The sequence below is a fragment of the Mesoplodon densirostris genome, chromosome 8, assembly GCF_025265405.1.
Source record: "Mesoplodon densirostris isolate mMesDen1 chromosome 8, mMesDen1 primary haplotype, whole genome shotgun sequence".
Taxonomy (NCBI): Eukaryota; Metazoa; Chordata; class Mammalia; order Artiodactyla; family Ziphiidae; genus Mesoplodon; species Mesoplodon densirostris.
Window position 1 is genome coordinate 79132419 of NC_082668.1, and position 23229 is coordinate 79155647.

Below are 23229 nucleotides of genomic sequence, written 5' to 3' on the forward strand. Positions count from 1 at the left end.
TAAGACTTAGTGTCATCAAACGTTAGAATAAGGGATAAAACTGGTGATAATGAAGAACTTGATCTTGGTGTCTTTAAAATATATTAAAACTATATTTTTATTATCATCAGGGCTCTTTACATAGTTTGAAAAATATTTTTGCAACATTCTTAAAGGTAAAATACAGTTAAATGAAAATCAGTAATTAACAAAATAGTTGGCAAATGAAAAACTCACACAGATTGATATCTAAAATTTATAAAATGAATTTTCTGTATTTCAATAAAAAACAAAATCTTCAATTTTTATATTAAAATATATCTTTAAAATAATTTGTTGTTATTTGGTAATTCAAATACATTAATTATCCAATTTAATCTATACCTTTAAAACTGATTTTTAAAAATAATGATACACTAAAAATTTGAAACTGGATTACTCCAGTGTTTGATACCCACTTACTAAGAAGTTGTGCCTAAATTATTTTTTAATATGATTCCTTCCCTTTTTCATGTTATCACATTTGATCATTTCAGAGATGACAACATAATCACAGAGGGGGGAAAAAAAAGAGAAAATAATCACAAGTTTTAAAATAATTTGTCTCCTATAGCACTTAGTCTTCTACTTAAGATCATCATCTAAATCAATACCTGATCATGTACAGAACTGTAAAAGAATTTAATGATCAAATAAATCTTTTCCAATATAACTGATAATTATTTCTGAAATTCTATGTGATACATACCTAAACTAATTACTAATACCAATAATTTAACTAAATTATAATGCCATAAACTAATTATTCCACCACTATAGACTAAATTGTTGCACTTTCTTCTGTAAAGCATCACCTATTTTTAGGACCAAGACAGAACTTCTTAAACAGGCAGATATAAAGATGGACAGGTATTTAATTTACTACTGTAGGTATTGTACATGGACCTTCAAAGAGTAAGGAATTGCCATGGACAGAGAACAAAGTCTAGGCTGACTACAAACTACAAAAAGCCAAACGAAGGAGAGATCTTAATAGTAGAACAAGCTGGCCACTGTCATGTCTTGTTTCTGTTTCAATCAGTACAGACTAATGAAGTTTTATTTTTTTTCATTCACTGGACAAACATTTGAGTGCTTGCTGTATGCTGTGCACTCTGCTAGAGGCTGGAAAAACATGAAAAGCTCACATTCTGGTTGATGTTGAAAGTGTGAAATTCCTGGGAGATTAAAGACTCACAAAAATCACATTATAAAGATACAAATAATAAAGTTTTGTGAGAATAAAGAGGATGGGGCAACTAATTCTGACTGAGAGTCTATAAAAAGCTTTATCAAAGAAATGCCATTTGAACTGCATCTCAAATACTGAGAGCTTACCAGGCAAGGAAGGCAGGAGCAGATTCTAAGTGAAAGAAACCATAAATTTAAATGCAAAGAGCTACTAGGTGTGATGTCCATCCACTAGTGAGAAATTCATTGTAACAGGAATATTCAGTGTGAGGTGTGGAATAACAGGGACTAAGGAGGAAAAGGAGGCTGGGACCTGAGAGTGAAAGGCCTTATGTACCATGGTTGAATTTATCCTGAGAGCCAACAAAGTTCAGCAAAGAAGTGACATGATCAACCTTATTTTTAGGGAAAAATAACTGTGTAGGCAGTGCAGATGATAGACTGTAGTATGAAGAGATTGCTTAACAGTCCATGAGAAAAGGGGTAAGAGACAGTGGTATTGGAGGTTTAAAGCCAGATGTTTTTGAGGTAAAATGTGGATTTTGTGACCAACTGAAAACAGAGAGAATTAAAGGAAAGGAAAGACTATAGGAAAACTAGAGAGGTTTCTGGCTTAGGGAACTGGGTAAATGCTGCAGTCATTTAGTAAGGTCCAGAATATGTAAGGTAAGACAAATCATAAGGTAGTATGGAATTAGACCTTGAATTTATGCTTTATAAGTGTTTTGTTGTTTTTTTGCCATGCTGCACAGCATATGGGATCTTAGTTCCCTGACCAGGGATCGAATCCGCACCCCCTGCATTGGAAGCGCATAGTCTTAACCATTGGATCGCCAGGTAGGTCCCCATAGGTCATTTTTAAATGGGATTATTAAAAGCAACTGGACAGATTTTTCAAAATATACATACCCAGGCCCAATATCTAGAGGTTCACTAGGTCTGGGTGGGGGCCTAGTATTTATTTCCTTTTTTAAAAAAACTCTGATGGTGCTTTAAATAAACACTGCTGATTAAGAATGCTGTTATGTGACTTCCCTGGTGGTTTAGTGGTTAACACTCCACCCTTCCACTATAGGGGGCATGGATTTGATCCCTGGTCTGGGAACTAAGATCCTGCATGCCATGCCACAAGGCACACAGCACACCACCACCAGCACCCCCCCCCAAAATAAAAAGAACGCTGTTATAAGCACAAGTTGGTTATAAAATTCATTTGGAATAAAAAAAACAAGAAAAGCCCAGAAAACTCTGAAAAAGAGCATTGGGAGTAGGCGGAGGGTGTAATATCAGATATTAAAATATGCTATAAAGGCTTAATAATTTAACAGTGGCATTGGCACATGAAATAAAAAGACCAATAAACACAACAGAAAGTTGAGAAATTACCCAAGTGCATATGGAAATTTAACTTAGACAAAAGCTGTATCTCAAAGCAGTAAGGAAGAGATGGACGTTTTCATAAGTGACATTGGGATAACTGGGTAGCCATAAGGAAAAAGATGAATTTGTATCTGTTCCAAGAATAAATTTCAAAAAGATGAGATATTTAAATATAAAAATTTGAACCACACAAGTACTAGGAGAAATTATGGGTCAATTCCTCTATAGTTGGAGAGTAGGGAAAACGTTCCTAACAATGGTCAAAACTAGATGCGGTAAAGTGAAATATCGGTAAATCTCAATATGTAAAAATAAAAAGCTTTTGTATTGAGAAAAAGAAAAAAATACTGCAAGTGAAGTATAAAGATAAATGAGAAACTGTGAAAAAAATCTGTAACATATCAGAGATAATTTAATAACCCTACATATAAAGAGTATCTAAAAATGAATAAAACACCAACACCCTGAGAGAAAAATGGCAAGAGATATGAACAGACATTTCACAGGAAAAGAAATGCAAATGCCCCTTAAATAGAAACATTCTCAACCTTGTTCATAAGAGAAATGCAAATTAAGAATCACTGAGATACTATGTCTCGCCCAACAAATTGGCAAAAATCCAGAAGTTTCACAACACAGCCTGTTAGTGAGGCAGTTGTGGGGAAAAGGAACACTCTCAAATATTCTTTGTTAGAGTGAAAAATAGAAAAACTCCAACAAGAGAGAATTTTACAGTATCTAGCAAAGATACATATGCATTTATTTTGTGTCTAGCAAATCCCACTTCCAAGAATCTGACCAAAACTGAAAAAATATAAAATAAGTATATAAGAAAATATACATTGAAGCACTGTTTCTTATAGCAAAAGTCTGCATGAAAATTAATAGAGAAACCTCACTAAAATGGAGTCTGAAGGCCAAAAGAGGGAGCCCATGTACCAGTCAAGGTCCATACAGATCCCAATAGGAAAAGACAAACCATGCATCTCCAGCTGGAAGTGACACTGTTTTACTTACTACAAATGCCAGCAGAAGGAAGAAAGATCTCTTCCTTGCCTGGCAACAGCTCAGCCAATGAAACTGTCACAACTCAGCCAATTAAGAGTCATACTTTGAATTCCCAGTTTCCTCCAATGGACTTTTTGTTTATCAACATCTCTCCCAACTTCCCCTTCTCCTCTATAAAAAAGTTTTCTTTCCTTTTCTTTATTGGACTTGCATGTGATTCACATAGTTGCATGTCACGAATTGCAATTCTTTGCTGCCCCCAAATAAACCCATTTTGCTGGTAAAATAACTGGCCGTTTATTGTTTTAGGTTAACATCTGGAAATAACACAAATGTCCATCATAGGGAAATGGCTGAATTAATTATGGTACACACATACAGTGAAGTACTATACAATTTTTTAAAAGGAATAAAGAATATATGGAATATAAAGTATTTCACTGTCAGCTCCAGTATTTTGTTAAGTAAAAAAAATCAAAGTAGAGAAAAGCATCTATGGCATGCTACCATTCATCTGTATATGTGTTTCACTTTTTAAATGAAATGAAAAGTCAAAACCTTAAAACACGTGGTTACCTGTAAAAAGGAAAGGAGCAAGGTAGTAAAGATAGAATAGTAGGAAAGTTTCTCATAAAAATGTGATTTTGGAAACATAAAATAATTTACATAATTATAAAACAAAAATACATTAAATTTTAAAAGCAATCCCATCTAAATGAAATCAATGAACTTAATTGTATATGGAGTTGGTGGCATAACCATACAGAGAAGAATATTCTAAGTGACTTTAAACACAATAATTTTTTAAAATTACATACAAACACAATAATTTAACAGTACTTTCCTCATAGGATTTAAACTAAGAAAATGATCTTTAAAGAAGCAACAAAATAGGAACTTAATTTGTTATCATTAGCCATAGTTTTGTGGTATTAATTGGTAGTGTTATTGTAATATTATTGTATGCATAGTCTGAGAAAAAGCAAATGGATAATTAAGTTGGTGTTTTTGATGTAGGACAAAAAAGAAACAGATGTAAAATCAATGAGTTACATAAAAATTCTGTGATCATGAATCTGAACTGGATGTATTAGAATGAATTCATCACATATTTTATATTTAAAAATATATATTTCTTAGTTCTGCCCACTGTAAATGCCTAAAACCAGGGACTACTTCAGTAGCAACAAGCACATACTTACGTTTCCAATTATGGACACTAAACATCATTTGCCCCTGAAAGAAATTCCTTGAAGCAAAGGTTGATTCTAGGTTTGGGATAGGTAATGGCCAAGATAAGCCTAAAATACCCTATCATACCTTAAAGCATGAAAACTATCAAAGATTATTGGGGTCATATAAAAAGGACTTGAGAGTAAATTTGAAGAACCCAACTTGAATTGGCTCCCACTGGCCAAAGATGAGACAATTTGAACTTGTTATGAATAACTACAATAGATTGAAACATAACAAATATATCTTAAGACATGAGTTCATAATGATACTTAAAAAACACATTGTTCACCTTTGAAGAATGCTAGGGAACCAACTCATTACTTTGAAAACTGGGAAACAAATTAAGACTTTATTCAACATTCCATATCAAATGTTCCTTGGGAAACCTAATTTGAAATTGTGTTTGTATGTATACATATATATGTATGAATGAAGGTGTGTATATGTATTATATATATATATATGTATGTACATGTACATATGTATATATACATATATATATCTCTTAAAATTTGAACATAAGATTTGTTTTTTAAATGAAATGTTATTGGCCTGCACTAACAGTTATTATGATCAAGTGTACAATTTACCTGTGAGTTTCAAGGCAGATAAAACAAAGAGGGAACAGGATACTATTCTTGTCTGGTAAATAAGAAAGTAACCAATTCAATAAGACAAACTTAAAACATTGGAGTAAAATGTCAAAGTTTTGATATAATCTTATAGCCAATGCATAGACATCATTTATATGGTCTTTCTTATAGCAATCCTCCGTAAAAGCCAAGGGCATAATGATGAATATGTTAAGTTGATTGCATCAAATCAATTAACAAATCAGTCACATAAGGCTGTGTAGATTATGCATGGGACCACTCCAGGGGCAGCAGTGTGAGGAATCCAACTCATACAAGCACATGCTGTCAAAAATTAAATCTTTAGGAATTCTGCAAGCTACTAGTTAAACACAGCCATTACCAAAAATAAATATTTTCAAACTTATATTAAAAACAAATAAATGCAACTCATCACTTCTTATTTTATTATGCTTTACTATTATCGATGCCCTTGAGGTTATTTATGTCCATTGTAGCATGCAAAAAAAGCTATATAGTGGTGTGCTACTGCCCATCTCTTCCCAACTCTATTACCAGTGATATCACATTGGTAGCTTGAAACAGACCACAGTGGGAATGTTTACAACCTAGAAATCGGCATATGCTACAAATCAGGGCGTAAGCTTAATGTTTTATTGATAGTCTAGACCAGGGGTCACCAAGCCCTGGGCCACGAACTGGTATCAGTCCATGGCCCATTGGGAACTGGGCCACACAGCAGGAGGTGAGCAGTGGGCAAGCGAGCAAATCTTCGTCTGTATTTACAGCCGCTCCCCATCTCTTGCATTACCACCTGAGCTCCACCTCCTGTCAGATCAGTGGTGGCATTAGATTCTCATAGGAGCGCGAACCCTACTGCGAACTGTGCATGTGAGGCATCTAGCCTGCGCGCTCCTTATGAGAATCTAATGCCTGATGATCTGAGGTGGAGCTGAGGTGGTGATGCTAGCGGTGGGGAGTGGCTGCAAATACAGATTATCATTACCAGAGAGGTTTGACTGCACAGAGACCATAATAAATCAGTTGCTTGCAGACTCATATCAAAATCCTATCAGTGAGTGGCAGGTGAAAACAAGGTCAGGGCTCCCACTGATTCTGCATTATGGTGAGTTATATAATTATTTCATTATATATTACAATGTAATAATAATAGAAATAAACTGCACAATAAATGCAGTGTGCTTGAATCATCCTGAGACCATCCCCACCTGCCCCCAGTCTGTGGAAAAATTGTCTTCCATGAAACTGGTTCCTGGTGCCAAAAAGGTTGGGGACTGCTGGTCTAGACTTAAGAAAGTAATAGAAAAAAATATTAATCAAATTAAATTTAAAGTGTTATGCTGAAATAAATAATCTTCTAATACTATTTTAAAACTATTAATGAGTTAGCGAGAAGTCACATCATTGATGAAAAAGTAAAGTTTAATTTTCATCTTACTCTTTTGCTTAGACAAAAATATCAATGACCATTTATGTTAGCACTACATTCTTCAACAATTGCACACCTATAGGTTGGCTACAGACAGGGCTATAGAAACAAGAGTTTGGTAAAAATCAACCAAAGCATTCTGTAGGAATCGATCGCCTATATGGATTTTACAATACAGTATTGTATATGTTATTATTTGTAAATTGTAATTATTTTTATTCCCAGAAAGATTTACTAGCACACCTCTTTTGGGGAGGACCACGATCACTAGCCCTTGAGGAGTGCACAGTCCAACTGAGAAATGTAAATACTCCAAAATATCTGATACAATGTGTTAAATACTCTAATAGAGGTATTCAAAGTGAAATGAGTACACATTAGAAGTGGTTATTTTTTATGGGTGGAGATGGAGGAAGAAGAATGCATATCCTAATTTGTGAAACAGTCCATCTCATAGTAATAAAGCCTTCTTTGCATTATAGTTTGTCCTAATATATTATTTTCAGCACTAATGTAATAATTTAGCCCTGAAAGACAATTTTAGGCTTTTCAAACTTCTGATACATGCTGCCATTGGGGCAAGCCATCTGAAATCACAGAAATGGTCTTTTTTAGGGTCATGAAGAAATTTTTTTTCTTTTTTTTGCCGAGTAGTTTGCAGGATCTTAGTTCCCTGACCAGGGATTGAACCAGGATCCCAGCAGTGAAAGTGCTGATTCCTAACCACTGGACTGCCAGGGAATTCCCATGAAAAAATATTTTTATATCATATCTGATTTCAAAAATTCATATGACTAACTTCCCTCTTGACAGCCAACCTGTTTCAAGCTGGAAAACAAGAGTTTTCTATTCACTGCTCATTTTTTTTTCACAGCATTTTGAAGAATATATACTCAAGGACCAAAATTCAATCATAGGCACAATTCTCATGATTTCCTTTAAAAAAATGAACCAAGATCAAAGTCCATATTGTTTACAGACAATTGTGCTCTGGCAATAATGCACTATGAGAAATAATATTCAAGTGTCAACTCTTTAACTAGTGTAGAGATGTTGCTGTTCTCTGCTTGTACTCTGTCAATACTGAATCCAACAAACCTTTTCCAGAAAAGTTTTTGGCTCAAAAAATAACCACAAGCCAAATTTTAAAAATTTCTTCCCCTTTAAGCATGGATTTTCAGTGGTTAAAAAGAAAAACAGGGCTTCCCTGGTGGCGCAGTAGTTGAGAGTCCGCCTGCCGATTCAGGGGACGCGGGTTCGTGCCCCGGTCCGGGAGGATCCCGCATGCCGCGGAGCAGTTGGGCCCGTGAGCCATGGCCGCTGAGCCTGCGCATCCGGAGCCTGTGCTCCGCAACAGGAGAAGCCACAACAGTGAGAGGCCCGCGTACCAGGAGAAAAAAAAAAAAAGAAAAAAGAAAAACAAACAAGAAGCTGTCAAGCACTTTTCCCTCATAAACAGTAAAACGTCCATGTATGCTTTTTACATAGAAGGTTTCATCCAACTTTAAAGTATCAGTTAGCATGCACATGTTAAGAGTGAGTACAGGGCTTCCCTGGTGGCGCAGTGGTTGAGAATCTGCCTGCTAATGCAGGGGAACGGGTTCGAGCCCTGATCTGGGAAGATCCCACATGCCGCGGAGCAACTAAGCCCGTGCGCCACAGCTACTGAGCCTGCGCATCTGGAGCCTGTGCTCCACAACAGGAGAAGGCCGCGACAGTGAGAGGCCCGCGCACTGCGATGAAGAGTGGCCCCCGCTCGCCGCAACTAGAGAAAGCCCTCTCACAGAAACGAAGACCCAACACAGCCAAAAATAAATAAATAAATTTAGATGAAAGAAAAGAGTAGGTAGAGTAACTATGCTTTCTTATTACATCATTGATATTATAGGTCCAAAAGTATCACATTAAAGGAATTCTGCCAATAGTTGATCTTGAGTTCTTGCCAGACATAATATTTATTATTTTGCTGCTGGTTTAATAAACTTGGCAACTGTATGGTTTTATATCTACTTTTGCTCTGAGAAGTGCAACATTGAATTAATACTTCCTTAGCTTTAGTGTCTTTTCCACCTTTAGAGACAAAAATACTGGAAAGTGTTATTTTGTGCTTATTCTGGGAAGCTTTTACTGTTTTACCAGAATAGTTTACCAAAAAAAAAGTCATCATGTTTTGTTTGAAACAGTCAATGGCTTTAAAATATCCCAGCCCAGGGAATTCCCTGGTGGTCCAGGGGTTAGGATCCACGCTTCCACTGCAGGGAGCACGGGTTCATCCCTGGTTGGGGAACTAAGATCCCGCTTGCTACACGGATCCTAGCCCAAAGTGCATTAAAATTGCTTTTTATTATTTCTCTCTCTCCCCCCATATATCTATAACCTTTCTCTCTCTTTCCCATTCTTGACTGAAGAGAGGCAATTGGAGAGAGAGGGAGAAAAATTATCCTCTGAGAGGCACATCAAATGATAGAAATCACTTGGAAATAAGATAATATAAGCTGAGCTCCTCTTCTTGGCGACTTGGAGGCGGTCGGCCGCTTCAGAATGAGGCTGAACATCTCTTTCCCAGCCACTGACTGCCAGAAACTCATTGAAGTGGAAGACGAACGAAAACTTCGTACCTTTTATGAGAAGCGTATGGCTACAGAAGTTGCTGCTGACGCTCTGGGTGAAGAATGGAAGGGTTATGTAGTCCAAATCAGTGGTGGGAACGACAGACAGGGTTTCCCCATGAAGCAGGGTGTCTTGACCCATGTAGTTTTGATTTGCATTTCTCCAGTGATTAGTGATGTTGAGCATCCTTTCATGTGTTTGTTGGCAATCTGTATATCTTCTTTGGAGAAATGTCTATTTAGGTCTTCTGCCCATTTCTGGACATGGTCGAGTCTGCCTGCTACTGAGTAAGGGGCATTCCTGTTACAGACCAAGGAGGACTGGAGAAAGAAAGCACAAATCTGTGCGGGGTTGCATTGTGGATGCCAAATTGAGCGTTCTCAATTTGGTCATCGTAAAAAAAGGGGAGAAGGATATTCCTGGACTCACTGATACTACTGTGCCTCGTCGCCTGGGGCACAAAAGAGCTAGCAGAATCCGCAAACTTTTCAAACTCCCTAAAGAAGATGATGTCCGCCAGTATGTTGTGAAAAAGCCCCTAAACAAAGAAGGTAAGAAACCTAGGACCAGAACACCCAAGATGCAGCGTCTTGTTACTGCACGTGTTCTGCAACACAAACGTCGGCGTATTGCTCTGAAGAAACAGCGTACTAAGAAAAATAAGAGGCTGCAGAATATGCTAAACTTTTGGCCAAGAGAATGAAGGAGGCCAAAGAAAAACACCAGGAAGAGATTGTGAAGAAACGGAGGCTGTCCTCTCTGAGAGCTTCTATTTCTGAGTCCAGTCAAAAATGAGATGTTCTAAGAGTAACAAATAAATAAGATCAGACATCAAAAAAAAAAAAAAAAAAAAGATAATGTAAGTTGAATCTTTAAAAATGTCAAAAAAGAAACTTATGTACTGTGAATTTTTTAGTATGGCCAAAGAATAAGAAGAGAGGAGCTTTTGTGGCAGCTTTTTTTTTTTTTTTTAACATTTTTATTGGAGTATAATTGCTTTACAATGGTGTGTTAATTTCTGCTTTATAACAAAGTGAATCAGCTATACATATACATATATCCCCATATCTCCTCCCTCTTGCGTCTCCCTCCCACCCTCCCTATCCCAGCCCTCTAAGTGGTCACAAAGCACCGAGCTGATCTCCCTGTGCTATGCGGCTGCTTCCCACAAGCTATCTATTTTACATTTGGTAGTGTATATATGTCCATGCCACTCTCTCACTTTGTCTCAGCTTACCCTTCCCCCTCCCCGTATCCTCAAGTCCATTCTCTATGTCTGTGTCTTTATTCCTGTCCTGCCCCTAGGTTCTTCAAAACCTTTTTTTTTTTTTTTTAGATTCCACATGTATGTGTTAGCATACGGTATTTGTTTTATTCTTTCTGACTTACTTCACTCTGTATGGCAGACTCTAGGTCCATCCACCTCACTACAAATAGCTCAATTTCGTTTCTTTTTATGGCTGAGTAATATTCCAGTGTATATATGTGCCACATCTTCTTTATCCATTCATCTGTCGATGGACACTTAGGTTGCTTCCATGTCCTGGCTATTGTAAATAGAGCTGCAATGAACATTGTGGTACATGACTCTTTTTGAATTATGGTTTTCTCAGGGTATATGTCCAGTAGTGGGATTGTTGGGTCACATGGTACTTCTACTTTTAGTTTTTTAAGGAACTTCCATATTGTTCTCCATAGTGGCTGTATCAATTTACATTCCCACCAACAGTGCAAGAGGGTTCCCTCTTCTCCACACCCTCTCCAGCATTTATTGTTTGCACATTTTTTGATGGCCATTCTAACTGGTGTGAGGTGATACCTCATTGTAGTTTTGATTTGCATTTCTCCAGTGATTAGTGATGTTGAGCATCCTTTCATGTGTTTGTTGGCAATCTGTATATCTTCTTTGGAGAAATGTCTGTTTAGGTCTTCTGCCCATTTTTGGACTCGGTTGTTTGTTTATTTGATATTGAGCTGCATGAGCTGCTTGTAAATTTTGGAGGTTAATCCTTTTTCAGTTGCTTCATTTGCAAATATTTTCTTCCATTCTGAGGGTTGTCTTTTCATCTTGTTTATGGTTTCCTTTGCTGTGCAAAAGCCTCTGTTTCATTAGGTCCCATTTGTTTATTTTTGTTTTTATTTCCATTTCTCTAGGAGGTGGGTCAACAAGGATCTTGCTGTGGTTTATGTCATAGAGTGTTCTGCCTATGTTTTCCTCTTAAGAGTTTTATAGTGACCAGTCTTACATTTAGGTCTCTAATCCATTTTGAGTTTATTTTTGTGTATGGTGTTAGGGAGTGTTCTAATTTCATTCTTGTACATGTAGCTGTCCAGTTTTCCCAGCACCACTTATTGAACAGGCTGTCTTTTCTCCATTGTATATTCTTTCCTCCTTTATCAAAAATGAGGTGACCATATGTGTGTGGGTTTATCCCCGGGTCTTCTATCCTGTTCCATTGATCTATATTTCTGTTTTTGTGTGTGGCAGCTTTTATGTGTGGCTTTTGTTGGAGGAATTGGGATCAGTTCTTCGAGATTTTCCTGGCGTTTCACCCTAACTACTTGGGGAGGGAACAACCTTATGCCTATAGGGAGATAGCCCTTGGGATATAGATCATTCCCTCAATTCAGGAGTCCTGAAGCCTCTGCTTCTGCCAGGAAATCATCCCTAATCCTCACTTTTCACCTTTCAGACATCTCTTCCCAGCAGCTTTTTCTACTTTCACATAGTAAGAAAAAGAAAAATGTAAGGAGACTCTACACAGTTACTCCCCCTACTATTTCAGTTGTATCAATGATGAATCTCAAGATCATCATTTATCTTGACATTAATATAAGATTTTGGGGAGAATGGGGCTGGGTGCCATTCCATGCTTTGGCAAATCTTTTTTTTTCCTCAGCTATCATCTTTTGAAATATATGACATTGAGATTCTATCCTATTTCTTATTTCTGGTTACTGCTGACAAATGTTTTGTTTTCTTTTTTTCTTCTGGTTCTGCTGTTCTTATCTTTTTTTTTAATTGTTGGAGATCATATCATTAGGTATCAGAGGAGGGAAATTCTGTAGCTTCTTTCTACCATCTTTACACAGGAGTCTTTTTTTTTTTTGGCCACATGCGCGGCTTGCAGGATCTCAGTTCCCCGACCAGGGACTGAACCCAGGCCACTGCAGTGAAAGCCCGGAATCCTAATCACTAGGCCACCAGGGAATTCCCCCTACACAGGAGTCTCTTTTCTTAATTGCAAACATGCTTAATTGAAAAAAGTGTATTTATTTTTAGATGATAATGATACATAATAACAAAGCTTATAATCTAGAAGAATTTTTGTCTTTAAAGCCTAAAATCCTTTAATATATCCTTTAATTACTAGACCATATCATGTATTCTCTTTAATTGTCACTTATTTGTTCCTGGAATACTTATTGAATACCTATTATGTGCCAGTTACTATTCTAGGTGCTAAGGATGCAGCAGTGAAAAAAATAACTGCCTTCATAGGACTTACTTTCTTGTGGGGAGAGACAGGCAATAAACACAAGCAAACACATAGTGTATATCAGGGTCAGCAACCTTCTTCTGTAAATGGCCAAATAGTAAATGTTTTAGGCTTTAGAGGTCTCATGTCTCTATTGCGATTACTCAGCTTTGTCATTGTAGTGAAAAACCAGCCATGGCAGCATATAAAAAAGTGAGCATAGCTGTGTTCCAAGAAAACTTTATATGCAAAAACAGGTGGTAGCTAAGATTTACCCAATGGCCATAGCTTGCACATTCCTGCTATATATAATTTTGACGTGTCTTATGGAAAAAAGTAGGGAAAGCAAGATGTACAAGAAGTTCTAGGAAAGGTGAAAAAGGGCCTCCTGACAAGACATCTGAGCACAGACTTTTTAAAAGTGAGGGAATAAGGCATGTAGTCTTATGGGGGAAGAGCTTCCCAGGCAGAGGGAACAAGATTTACAAATGTCCTGTGACAGGAGCATGCTTAGTTTGTTCAACAAACAGTAAACAGGCTGATGTGGTCAAGAAGAGCACCAAGAGATAAGGTCAAGAGAGTGCCATAGATGGTGCCATATTTTGCAGGGCTTTTGAAATCATTATACAAAGATGTTGAATTTTTATCCTGAGTAGGAAACCATTGTGTGGTTTTGAGCAACGAAAGGACATGGCCTGACTTACCTTTGAAAAAGTTCTCTCTGGCTTTAGTATTAGAACAGACTGTAGTGAAAAAAGAATGAAAGTTAGACCATGTAGGAGGTCGCTAAAAATTCCAAGCAAAGGATGATCATACTAAGCTTAGAACTGATGGTAGTGATTGAAGTAGTAGAAAGTGGTCAGATTCTTTATATATGTTGAAGGTAGAGGTAAAGGATCTGTTGATGGATTTGATATGTGCTATAAGAGAAAGATTTCTAGTGAATGATGACTCCACAGTTTTTGTCCTCAGGAGCTAGAAGGCAAAAGTTAGCATTTATGTACATAGGGAGACTGCAAAAGAGCTGCTTTGGGTGAGGGTGTTGTGGTTTGGCGTAAATCAGTAGGTTTGGGACATCCCTGGCAGTCCAGTGGTAAAGAATCTACCTTCCAATGCTGGGGACGCAGGTTTAATCCCTGGTCAGGAAACTAAGATCCCACATGCTGTGGGGCAACTAAGCCCGTATGCCACAACTACTGAGTTCATGAGCCTCAACGACAGAGCCTGCATGCCGCAAACTACAGGGCCCATGCACTCTGGAGCCCCCACGCCACAACTACAGAGCCCATGCACCCTGGAGCCCACGCGCCACAACTAGAGAGAGAAAACCTGCACACCACAACTAGAGAGGAGTCCGAACGCCGCAACTAGAGAGAAACCTGAGTGCCATAACGAAGACATCTTGCATGCCTCAACAAAGATCCAGCACACCGCAACTAAGACCTGACGCAGCCAAAAATAAATAATAAATAAAATAAATATTTTTTAAAAAAAATCAGTAGGTTTGTTTGTTACTTGTTAAGTTGTAGACACTAATTAAATATCCAGGTGGAGATGTTAAGCACAAAGATGGCTATATAAGTTTGGAGTCTGGGGAAAGGTCCTGGCAGGAAATACAAATCTGGGAGTTACTTGCTTATAGTATTTAAAATATGAAATGGTGAGATCAAAGAGTGACTGCACACAGACTAAGTTCTGTGATACTGCAATACTTAGAAGCTGGAGATATGAGGAAAAACCAGGAAAAGAAATTAAGAAGGAGTGGCTAGTGAAATGAGTACATCTTTTCATTCCCTTAAGGGTATATATATATATATATATATATATATATATATATTTGTTGTTGTTGTTGTTGTTGTTGTTGTACGCGGGCCTCTCACTGTTGTGGCCTCTCCCGTTGCGGAGCACAGGCTCCAGATGCGCAGGCCCAGCGGCCATGGCTCACGGGCCTAGCCACTCCACGGCATGTGGGATCTTCCCGGACCGGGGCACGAACCCGTGTCCCCTGCATCGGCAGGTGGATTCTCAACCACTGTGCCACCAGGGAAGCCCTAAGGGTATATTTTTAAGAGCAGAGTTTATTTTTATCTTGATATAAACTGATTTATCAGTTTTTACTTTTATTGATCCAGCTTTTAGAAATCTTAGTAGAAAATCATGAAGATTTTCTCCTTTCCTTATGTTTTGTTCTAGAAGCTTTATAGTTGAGGTCTTATTTACATTTAGGCCTGTGATCCATTTTGAGTTACTTTTTACATATCATGCAAAGTATAGATGAAAATCCATTTCTGGCATATGGATATCCAATTTTCCCAGCTCTATCTATTGAAAAGACTATGCTTTTTCCATTAAGTTGATTCTGTACCGTTATCAAAAATCACTTGTCTTTCAGCTTTTGTATATCTATAAAAGAAAGACTTCACTTTCATGTTTCAAAGATTTTTGCTGGGTATAGGATTCTCGGTTAAAAGTATTTTCTTTATTTTAAAGATGTTGGTCTATGGTCTTCCTCTTTACATTGTTTCTGCTGCTATATCTGCTTAAATTCTGATATTTGTTGCTCTGTAGTCATGTGTCTCTTTTCTTCAAACTGCTCTCAAGATTTTCTCTTTATCACTGGTTTTGAACAATTTCGTGATGACCTACCTTGTCATGTTTTATATGTTTATTATTATTATTATTGTTATTATTATTATTACTTGGCCACTCTGTGCAGCATGTGAGATCTTAGTTCCCCAACCAGGGATTGAACCCATGCCCCCTGCATTGGAAGCTCAGAGTCTTAACCACTGGACCGCTAGGGAAGTCCCTAGATGTTTTTTATTATTGAAATATAAATCACTTACTATAAATTTCACCCTTTTAAAGTATGCAAATCCATGTTTTTTAGTATATTCACAAGTTTGTGCAATCATCACTACTGTCTAATTCCAGATTTTCATCCCCCTAAAAAGACACCCTATACCCATTAGCAGCCACTACCAATTCTCCTCTTCACCCAGTTCCTAGCAACCACCAATCGACTTGCTCTCTCTATGGATTTGCTTATTCTGGACATTACATATGTATGGAAACATACAATATGTGGTCTTTTGTGATTGGCTTCTTTCACATAGCATAATGTTTTTAAGGTTCACCTATATTGTAGCATGTATCAGTACTTCATTCCATTTTATTGTTGAATAATATTTCACTGTATGGATATACCACATTTTCTTTTTCCATTTGTCCACTAATGCACATTTGGATTGTTTCTATCTTTTGGCTATTATGAATAATACTGCTATAAACATTCATACACAGGTTTTGGTGAACCTATGTTTTCAGTTCTCTTGGGTATACACCTGGAGTGAAATTGCTAAGTCATATACATTTAACTTTTTGAGGAACTGCCAAACTATTGTCCAGAGTAGCTGTAACGTATGTATTCCCACCAGCAACGTATGAGGGTTACAATTTCTCCACATCCTCACCATCATTTGCTGCTCTCTGTCTTTGATATTATAACCATCCTTAATGGGTGTAAAGAGTGTAAAGTGCTTTTTGTTTACATTTCACCATAATTAATGATGTTGAGTGTTCAAGATGGCATTGTCAACTAACCTCCTACACTACCTCTTTATAAAAAACTGTTTAAAAATTTTAACTAACAAATATCTGATAAGCCTTTGACATTAGTGGTTTTTCATAAATGTCATTTCTGTAAGATTTCTCCTATTAGATTATTTTTGAATTTGTTCAAATGTGTACATAATCTCAACTGTGCACAGCTGAGATAGATATTCTATACTTCCTTTAAAAGAATATATATAAAAGCGTTGGAAAGAATCATAGCTTTTAAATTTTGTGTCACCTGGTCCCTCTCACCAAAACTTAAGGTAGTCTTTGCTTGGCATCTTATAAATGAAAACCATTTAGAATTGAATTTAAAACTGAAATAGATCTTAAAGGAAACCTGGATCAGCTGGCTTATATGATCTATTTTGTAATTACAAATAAAGTTCAGTGACTTCCAAAATCTTTCATCTAATTAATGACATATCTATAACTAAAAGCTAGATATGTTGATCACTATATTAGTGTTCTTTCTAATGGAATTCACTACAAATAAGCTCAAATAATAAAAGATGTAGCATGAAATAATGCAAAGGGCAGTGGACTGGCAAACAGAAGACCTGCCTGTATTTTTATTACATTTGGTTGTTCCTAGAATCCTAATTTAACCTCTTTACTATATATTCAACAAATAGAAAATTCTACTAGATAATCTCTAATGAATTCTTCCTCATCTAAAATTCTTTGGGAGTTAATGGAGTACAAAATAGCACGAGTAACTGGACACGGGAGTTGACTTAAAAGAGCACAGAAACTTTGAACAATAAAACTTTAGTGGAATTTTCACTGTTACGAAATGGGAATGGAATCAGTAGCACATTCCATGAATAAGAATAGCACAGACTAACAAAGACAGAAAAAGAACTCAACTACCACTACATGTTGCAATGTACTGATGAGTAAAAAGATAGGCATTTCCCAATTATACAGAATGATGTACTGAGGCAGCCAGAATCAGAAGCCTGATTCCAAAGGTTCCAAAGGTTCCCACCTTAGCTTCTTTTGTCTGTAATATCTTCAGAGACTAAAACTGTCAGCATGAAATATATAAAGAAGTAGGGGCACATGGTGGAAACCTACAAAATTTTGCATACTTGGAATGGAAAAGGATGGAAAGATAGACTTGAATATAGCACATACATTCTAAGCATTGTAAACTGAGATCTCACACTAACTTAGACAGAAAACCCAAGACAAAAAACACGACAGGTCAACTAATCCATACAAGACAAATATCAATGGGTATTTCAAAATGAGGTAGAAATTTGCCTTCAAAGTTAATGCTTAGAGGGCTATTTCCCAGCAGTTGTTTTAAAGTAAAAATATACAGGGGTTGGCTTCCCTGGTGGCGCAGTGGTTGAGATTCCGCCTGCCGATGCAGGGGACACGGGTTCGTGCCCTGGTCTGGGAAGATCCCACATGCCGCGGAGCGGCTGGGCCCGTGAGCCATGGCCGCTGAATCTGCACGTCCAGAGCCTGTGCTCCGCAACGGGAGAGGCCACAATAGTGAGAAGCCCGTGTACGGCAAAAAAATATATATATATAATATATATATATACATATATATATATATATATATATATATTATATATATATATATATATACACACAGGGGTGCCTCTTCAATGCTGTGTATTGAAAAAAATGTCAGATGGGGTTACATGAGAAGAAGTGGGGGAGGGAGGGAGAAAGAAAGAGGAGGCTGCTTTGAAAAGACACTGTGGCAAATGTAAAATAGCATACATTCTATAAATGGTTTCCTCTGAACAGAATGTAAACATACAGTTTTCATCTGCTTGGTTACTTCAAAGAATATGCAACAGGAGAGGCAAAGATAGAAATTAAAACAAAAAGACAAGATGGACTGAAAAACAATTCATCAATATAAGGAATTACATAATGCAAAATAACAAATAAAATAATTAATATATGCATTATAGGCACACTAAAACAATAAAGATGTGAGAGTTTTGAAGATTTTTCAGAATGAAGAAAAATATATATAACATTGAAAAAGATTTAAAAGAAGATGGCTGATATGGAGTAAAAAAAAAAAAATCCTACCTAAAAATTCATAGATATATTAGCCAGGGTTCATTTAGGGCACAGATGGCACATTCAACTTGGGACAATCCAAGGAAGGTTAAGGTACAAAGGTACTATTTATAAAAGTAAGAGTGAAGAGGAACCACAAGGAACAGTGCAATAACCCAAGGCTAACAGAAGAACTTTCCCTTTCCTTATACCCGTAGGTTTAAGTAGAGGGGTTAGTGACTGTAATCAGAAGGAGGGAATCGTGTAGAAAAGGCCACTTTCAGTGTACAGACCTAGATAGCCTGCTGTGCCCCCACAGGGAGCCAGGGAAAATAAATGCTTGTTACACACTCCTCCCTTCAGTATTCCTGAGGGTCTCTTCATTGGTAAAAACTGACCAGGTGCCAGAGGGTACACCCATATGATCCAAACAATTAAGCTTCCTATGGTAAAAAGCAAAGTATACTAAGGAGAAGAGTGGATCTGGAAGGGCAAATGGAAGACAGTCATAATACTGTTTACAGGAATAAAGAAAAGAAGTGTAAATTTCTGTCTTTCAATCGAAGTCCATTCACAAGTATTGTAATTACTGATACGGTTGGATTTTATTTTCCATTTTGATATTTGCTTTCTAAATGTCTTTTTTTGGTCCTCTGTTACTCCTTTAGGGTCTTTTACATAAAATAAGTATGTTTTCAATGTAACATTGTAATTCCTCTTTCAATTAAATTATTTGATTTTGTAAAGTTTCTTTTTAGTCATTGCTTTAGGGGTTAAAAAATGAATCTTTAACTTATGACAATCTATTTCAGATAAATATTGACTTAATTCTATTATAGCAAATGTGCTCCTATATGGTCCATATCCACCACCCTCGTTAGTAATATTAATATTAATTATATTACTTTCATATACATGTCCAACAATAAAGTACTGTAATTATTGCTTTAAACACTTTTGGTTTTTGAAGAAATAAGAAGACAAGGAAAAACATTATATGGTCTTTTGTACTTACCCACACATGTACCATTGCTAGTGCTCTGCATTCCTTCATGTGGCTCTGAGTTATTGCTAAGTATCATTAAGTAATGATGAAGAGTTTCATTAAGTAATGCTTGTAGTACAGATCTGCTAAGCAACAAAATCTTAGTTTTTGTTTTCCTAGAAGGAATGTTTTTCACTTTCATTACTGAAGGATAATTTTACTGCATAGAGAATTCTTAGTTGTCAGTTCCCCTACCAAACTCAACTCCAGGACCCTGAATATGTCATCATATTGTCTTCTTGATGCTCTTCTTGTTTCCGATTAGAGAACTTAGCTATTAATCACATTGTTGCTCCCTTATTCATGATGAGTTTTTTTCCTATTGCTTCTTTCAAGAGTTTCTATTTGTCTTTGCCTTTCAACAGTTTCACTGTAAAGTACCCAGGTGTATCCCTTGTCTGTTTCATATTTGGAGTTTGTTGAGCTTCTTCAATCTCTAGTTTAATGTTCTTATCAAAATTGGGGGGTTTTCATGAATTATTTCTTCAATTATTTTTTCTACCACTCCCAACCCTTCCTCTCATTTTAGCATGTCCATTAAATGCACGTTGGGATACTTCATACTATCCTAAAGTTCTCTGAGATTCTTTTTTATCACTTTTCTTCAATTTGTCTCCCTATTCCTTGCATTGGGGTATTTCTAATAATTTTCAAGCTCACGGAGTCTTTCTTTTCACTACTGAGCCCATCTAGTGAATTTTTCATTCCAGTACTTTTCATTCCAGTACTTTCCAGTATTTTTAAGCTCTAGAATTTCTATTTGGTTCTTTTTCTACAGATTGTATTTCTCTATTTAGATTCCTTTTTTGTTGAGTTGTTACTACTATGTTTTCCATTAGTTCTTTAAACTTAAGTTTTTTAAATGTTAAAAACATATTTTTAGTAGTTGCTTTGAGATCTTTGTCTGCTGAGTCTAACATTTGGACCCAGAGTTAGTTACTACTGACTATCTTATTGTCTGGTATGTGTCACTCTTTCTTTCTTTCTTTTTTTTTTTTGCATGTCTAGCAGCTACTGATTTTTTTACTGTCTCCCTTATTTCACTTTTTCCAGAATGTCATATAGTTGGAATCATACAGTATGTAGACTTTTCAGATTGGTTTCTTTCACTTACCAGTAAGTGTTTAAATTTCTTCCAAGTCTTCTTCTGGTTTGATAGCTCATTTCTTTTTAATGTTAAATAATATTCCATTGTATGAATACACCACAGTTTGTTTATCCACTGCCCCACTGAAGGATATCTTAGTTATTTCTAAGTTTTTGGCAATTATGAATAAGCTGTGATAGATATTTAAGTGCAGGTTTTTGTGCAGACATAAGTTTTCTACTAATTTGGGTAAATATCAAGGAGTGTTACTGCTGAGGCAAACGGTTAGAGTATGTTTAGCTTTGTAAGAAACTATTGAATTGTCTTTTCAAGTGACTGTATGATTTTATATTTCCAACACCAATAAATGGAGTTCCTCTTGCTCCAAATCCTTGTCAGCAATTGGTGTTGTCAGTGTTTTGGATTTTGGCCATTCTAAAAGGTGGGTAGTGGTAACTTTTTGTTTTAATTTGCAATTCCCTAATGACATATGATGTTAGACATCTTTTTATATGCTTATTTGCCATCTGTATGTCTTCTTTGGTGTGATGTCTGTTCAGATCTTTTGCCCATTTATTGATTGGGTTGTTTCCTTATTGTTTTAAACACTTATTTGCATGTTGAAGCACATATCAATACTTCATTCCTTTTTGTTGCTGAATAATATTCTATTGTATGGATATACTACATTTTATATATCCATTTGCTATGTGATAGAATTTACTTTGTTTCCAACCTTTTAGCTATGATAAATAATGCTGCTATGAACATTTGTGTGAAATTCTTTTGTGGGCATATGTCTTCATTTCTCATGAGCATATACTTTGTTGTAGAATTGATTGATCTATGTTTAACCTTTTGAGGAACTGCCAAACTGCTCTTGAAAGTGGTTGCACAATTTTTCAATCCCACCAGCAGTATAGAGGGTTCCCATTTTTCCACATAATCACCAATATTTGTTATTTTTAAAAAAGCATTATTCAGGTATAACTGACATAATAAAATTCATATCTAAAGTGTATAATTTGATGTCTTGACATATGATTACACCTGTGAAAACATCACCATCATCAAAATAGTGAATATATACACCACCCCACAGTTTCCTCATTCCCTCTGTAATCATTTCTCTCTCCCTATGCCCCTATCCTTGGCCCCAGACAACCACTTATTTATTGTCACTACAGATTTGTTTGTACTTTTTAGAGTTTTATATAAATGAAATCATATGGTGTGTGTGTATGTATATATATATTTTTTTTTCTTTTTCTTTTTGCTGGCTTACTTCACTTGGCAAAATTATTCTGGGCTTCATTCATATTGTCATGTGTTTGTTGATAGTTCATCCTTCTATACTGCTGAGTATTCCACTGTATAGTTATATCACAATTTGATTACCCACAAACCTGTTGGTGGACATTTCAGATGTTTCCAATTTGGAGTTATGACAAATAAAGTTGCTATGAATATTCCAGTACAAGATTTTATGTGGACACATACTCCTTTCTCTTGAGCACATTCTTAAGAGTGAAATGGCTGAATCATGTGGTAGGTATGTATTTAACTTTATAAATAACTGTCAAACTGTTTTCCAAAGTGGTTTTACAATTTTACTTTCCTACCAGCAGTGAATGAGTGTTCCAATCGCTCCACAACCATGTCAAAACTTGGTATGATTGGGCTTGTTAATTTTATCAACTCAAACTGATGTGTAGAATATATTCAACATACAAAGCCCTTATCAGATATTTGATTTGAAAGTATTTTCTCCCATTCTGTGGGCTATCTTTTCACCTTCTTGATAGTATCCTTTGAAGTACAAAATTTTTAATATTGATGAAGTCCAATTTATCTATTTTTTCTTTTGGTACTAATTTTTAATAAACTGTCAAAACATTTTTTGACAGTAGCTGTGACATTTTATGTGTCCACCAGCAGTATTTGAGAATTCTGGTTGCTGCAAATCCTAACCAATGCTTAGTATTAACATCTTTTTAAATTTAACAATATTAATGAGTGTGGAGAGTCTCATTTTGATTTTAATTTGCATTTCCCTCTTGACTAATGATGTAGAGCATATTTTCATATGCTTATTTACATATTTTTTTTTTTTTTTTTTTTCTTTTTGCGGTATGCGGGCCTCTCACTGTTGTGGCCTCTCCCGTTGCGGAGCACAGGCTCCGGATGCGCAGGCCCAGCGGCCATGGCTCACGGGCCCAGCCGCTCCGCGGCATATGGGATCCTCCCAGACCGGGGCACGAACCCGTATCCCCTGCATCGGCAGGCGAACTCTCAAACCACTGCGCCACCAGGGAGGCCCTATTTACATATTTTTGTGATGTACCTGTGCAAAACTTTTGCCCATTTTGAAAATTGATCATTTGTCTTCTTATTAATGAGTTGTAAGAGTTCTTTTTATATGCTGGGAGCAAGTTCTTTGAAATATATTTGCAAATATTTCCCCCCATAATGCATACTGCCTT

The 23229-nt window shown here is 36.4% G+C and overlaps 1 protein-coding gene and 1 pseudogene across 15 annotated transcripts in view; one reads left to right on the forward strand and one right to left on the reverse strand.

Annotated features, from left to right (window-relative positions):
* Positions 1–23229, reverse strand: part of BAZ2B (bromodomain adjacent to zinc finger domain 2B) — a 375982-nt gene that overhangs the window by 285535 nt on the left and 67218 nt on the right. The gene's annotated exons all lie outside the window — the stretch shown is intronic.
* On the forward strand, positions 9418–10281 carry LOC132495107 (small ribosomal subunit protein eS6-like; annotated as a pseudogene).